Here is a 4,538-nt window from a genome sequence, read left to right as displayed (position 1 = left end):
CTTTAAGGACAAATAAATAAATATCCTTTGTAACGTCGCATATAAATATTTGCCATAGCAATGTTTTGGGCAAATTGTTTACGCTTCGCGGAACCGCGGACTAAAACAAAACCAAACAAAAACATGTTGATCATCACATTAGAAACGAACAAGTCGATTTCGTGGTAGAGATATAGTAAATGGACTGGGTCGTTATTGTACAGGAACCCTTTTAGCTAATACTAATTACGGTATCTGCCGTCTAATTGAAGCCACATTACTCCACCCACAAGATCGCTGTCTAATGCCAATTGAGTTCCCACTAAGAACTCAAGCGAAACAAAGTGTTGCAGCAAACAATTGCTAAGTTTTGTGTCATCTCCGGCGATTAGATCAGCAAATATTTGCATGCAGGCAGTTGACCCGTGACTGGGCAACATGTCCACTACAATCCATGGCCACTATATTTAATATCAGGGTGGGTCGATTAAATCGTATGTTATTTATTTAATAATATTCTGGTGGGGAAACACATTTAATCACTTTGCTTATCGGGAAAAAAATGGGCATCCTAATCAAAACCCAATTTGTGTATATAAGTTTAAATGCAAGTCTTGTTTTGATAAACACTCCTAACATCATAAAAATAAAAAAATCTTTTTTGTGGATATTTTATACCCTTAAATTGGATTCTACAACAGGAAAAAAGGCAGTTAAAGTTTATACAATTGACAAAAAAATTGTAAATCTCAAGATTTGTTCATGTTACATCATTGTGAAAACTAAAGTACATATGTATATAGTTGTGTTCTAGCTGAAGTATTCAAGGAACTTGGTTTATCTTACGGTATTCTATCTGCATTATTAATGATATTCATTCCTATAGCTATGAGCAACAAAGTGAACCACCCTATCAAGCGGAATGTGCGTTACTTCAGGGAAAGAAAGCTGGTATCCCCTTTGCTGACAAAAGCTGATTATTATGGCAATGACAAGCATATTGGTCACGTTAGCACGAATGGCCAGTGTCCGAATGGTTGGAAAGGACGGTGGCATGCACTTTACAGGCTGCCCGGTTCCGTTAATAACAGAAACGTGCCTCAAAGTGGCCGTGCTGCATTATGGGCTCGACATTCTCGGCTCTATTTGCCTGCCAACTGCGATTGTCAGCGACCATCGTTGTGACTCTGTTTTGGGTCCTGGGTTGGATGGTCAATGGGGATGTTAAACAGGAAACTCCAGCTGTCTGCTGGCTCATTCTTTTTGACGCCTCTTGCGATTTGCGTGCGAATTCCTAGTCCCCAGTCTTGGGCTCCACTCACGTTTCCCCACTTACTAGCCATCGGCTGACCAGCCGTGATTATATCCCGCATACGCCCTGTGTACATACCATTTAATTTCGCCCTTTAATTCCAACACCACCCCACTTTTGCCGTCTTTTCCCCGCTAATTGCATGCATGACTATTGAATAAGTGTCCCGATAGCATTTCGTTTCGACAACCAAGTCGGGATCTAGATGCTGATTGATGCGCTGGAGCAGCCCGGCAGGGCACATAATAGCATCAGCCATAAACCCCAAAGCCAGCTGGGGACCGAGCTGAACGGAACCGATGGCAAAATTGCATAATTAATCATGCGCGCATAAAAATGTCAACTGTTTGGGGCAGGGAAAAAGGGAGTAGAGCGGCAACATGTTGCTGCCGTCTACCCAACTATGCAACTACCCAAAACCCACTATACCCACTTTCCCATTTCCCAAGCGATTTCATGGTGAAATTGCGGGGAAAAAGTGCAAGTTTGGCTTGGCTGGGGTAGCACTGCAACGTCGAACATTTACAAACAAATCAAATTTGCATCAGAATTTCATTTATCTTGTTTTGCTACTATTGTGTGGATTTTGTGCTCACAGTCACAGGAGGAATAGGATGTCGGGAATGGGGGGAGTTCAAAATGGGGAATCGAAGGAAGGGGAACGGCTCCAAAAGACCAGAACAGAGCAAAAGCATAAAAGTGAAATTGCATTTGGCCAGTTGCAAAATCAGGAATAACAAGTAGAGTAGCTGTAGCCAAAGCGAATCGGACTTTTGCAATGACCTGTAAAAATAGTTGGGAGTAATGGAATATTTTCTATAGATTTTATTTTATATTAATTTTAAAACAGATATTTGGTTCAATATTAAATAGTTAGATCTATGTTTTCATTGTTTAAAAAACGTTTTCGCTTTTAATATAGGGAAAGTATAAGTCGTATCGCCAGAATAACACATTGTACAATTGAATACTTGGTTTTTAAATAAAATTCAATGTTGCTTGTGATTCCTCAAATAGTTTAGATCAATTTCATTTGAAGTGATATGCCCCATTTGCAGCATCGCATTTATATAAGGAAGAACTTGCAACATGCCGAACTTGAACAATTTCTCCAGAACTACCCCAGGTTTTACCCCCTTACAGCCATTTATTAATGCCAAATGTTATTTCTTTGCATGGGGCACAAAAGGGAAAATGGCAACGGACTATGCAAAAAACTGACATAATAAATTGAGCCAGTGTCCAGAAATGACTTTAATGAAATAAAACAGTGTACGTTGTATCCGGGCTGGTTTTTCTATTCTATTTGTGTGCAACAAAGTTAATAACCGTTTTATGAGTCTATTAAAAAGGGATAATCGCCGGGTTCAGACTGATGTCTGGGTCCTGTGCATGGCACTTATGTAAATGGTTCCACAAAAACAGAGGAGTGAAAAAGAAGCTGAAATCCCCCTCTAGCATCAACTAGAGCTGCTGCAGACTAAGGACTCTAATCGCTTGCCCTTCCCATATGAGGACCTCATGTTACGAACCTTTCCTCTTCTTTCACAACCTTGGCCCCGATGAAACCACCTAAAATAAATAAACAAGTTAAGCGGTCAAACCCTTGAGGGAGGGCAACTTAAAAATTGTTTTTTATTCGCCGTCCGAGCCTTTTTAATGATTATACACTGTGTAAATCAAACCGCTTGTGAAAGGGACCGAAAATTATGTAGATTAAGCAGCAGCAGCATAAAAAAGGGTTCCACTACATGGTATATATGTGGTGTGGCTATATATATTGTATACAACCGTTCTTGTGTGTGCGGGATAGATATTATTTATGGTGATATGCGCCCGACAAACTGGCAGCATAATAAATTATGAAAATGCCACAAAATCTACATCGAACTTTTATTTTTTGCCCAGTTACAGGTGGAGCGTGTTGCGGTTTAGGTAAATGCCCCCGTGTTGTGTCCCCTGCCAAGAGCAGAAATCAATAATCGCAGGGATGGCGAACAAGGGACCATTTAATTAATTGTGTGTGCCTTATAAATGGTTCTCGAAATGAGTGCATGTGCAGCAGCATGCGGCATGCGGCATGCGGCAAGTGCCAAAAACTTCCGTTCGCCACCCCGATTTTCTGGTTGTGGCTGAAAAGTTCTTAAATCTAACGGCTACGAAGCTAACTTCCCTTTCCGCTGGGCATAAATAACAGCTAAAGTCGTTGCCCGTCCTGCCAGCGGCAATTGAGCAACACGCATACGCCGCGTACGCCCGAAAACTTTGCAGCAGCTGCCACTAAATATTAAACATAAATATTTATGTACGTACGGCCAAAGAGAGCTATATCTTTCTGGCCTTACATCTGCATATGCATGGCCATGGTGTTGGCGGAAGGCAGAGCCCAGGACGCCAGGACACCAGAACACCAGGATCGAAACAGGACCCTCAGACACTTCCGCCAGCAGCAGAAGCGGCAAACACTGGGCTAAGTTGGTAACCACTTGGCTTCTGCCTAGCGAGGGCAGCCACAAGGGAAAGCAATATCCCTACACCCAGAAAATTACTCCTCTAAATGGGATTTGAAACATGGAAAATGAGTAACGTTGGGCTCCCCTTACATTAATAAAACTTTATTCATTAAAAACTAAGGGGTTTTGTATTATTATTTGTGTCTAATCATGTTTCATCCCTCTATGCGTTTAAATACTAGGATAATGGTAACTATAACTCCTTAATGGTATATGCTGGTTTTATAGTTATAGAAATGGTTCTGCTAAAATAATAAAAAATATTTGTGAATGTGTATCCTATTTCTAATAGGAGTATTGGGCTAAAACTCAAATTTTAATTAAATATTTATCCAAATTCAACACTATTGTCTCAAAAGACTGTATTAATATATACTGTACATTTTCTTTCTTATCATATTTTTAAAATTGGATAATTGAACAAAGTTGTTGAAAATTCAAGCAGTACTCGTTTTCGAGTGCACTTTTCATAACTCAAACTTTTCCGCCTCCCCCGTTTCTATGTGCATATGTTTATGTTTATCTGTTCTGGGGCTGGACCGCAACGTATGCTGATGTGAAAAATATTACTTCCGCCGCTGGGCTCGGAATTTTTCATGCCCCAGCCACTGAGGTCGCCCCCTTTTAACCAGTGAACAGCCCCGACCCGGATCTTCATTTGATTCCAGGAAATGGGGACTGCAGACAGGCTGTGATGCCTGATTCCATTAAAATCCCAAAACTCAAGAATCCAA

This window comes from Drosophila suzukii, chromosome 2R (genome assembly GCF_043229965.1).
Source record: "Drosophila suzukii chromosome 2R, CBGP_Dsuzu_IsoJpt1.0, whole genome shotgun sequence".
Lineage (NCBI taxonomy): Eukaryota > Metazoa > Arthropoda > Insecta > Diptera > Drosophilidae > Drosophila > Drosophila suzukii.
The sequence above is the reverse complement of the archived record's forward strand: the minus strand, read 5'-3'. Positions refer to the sequence as shown.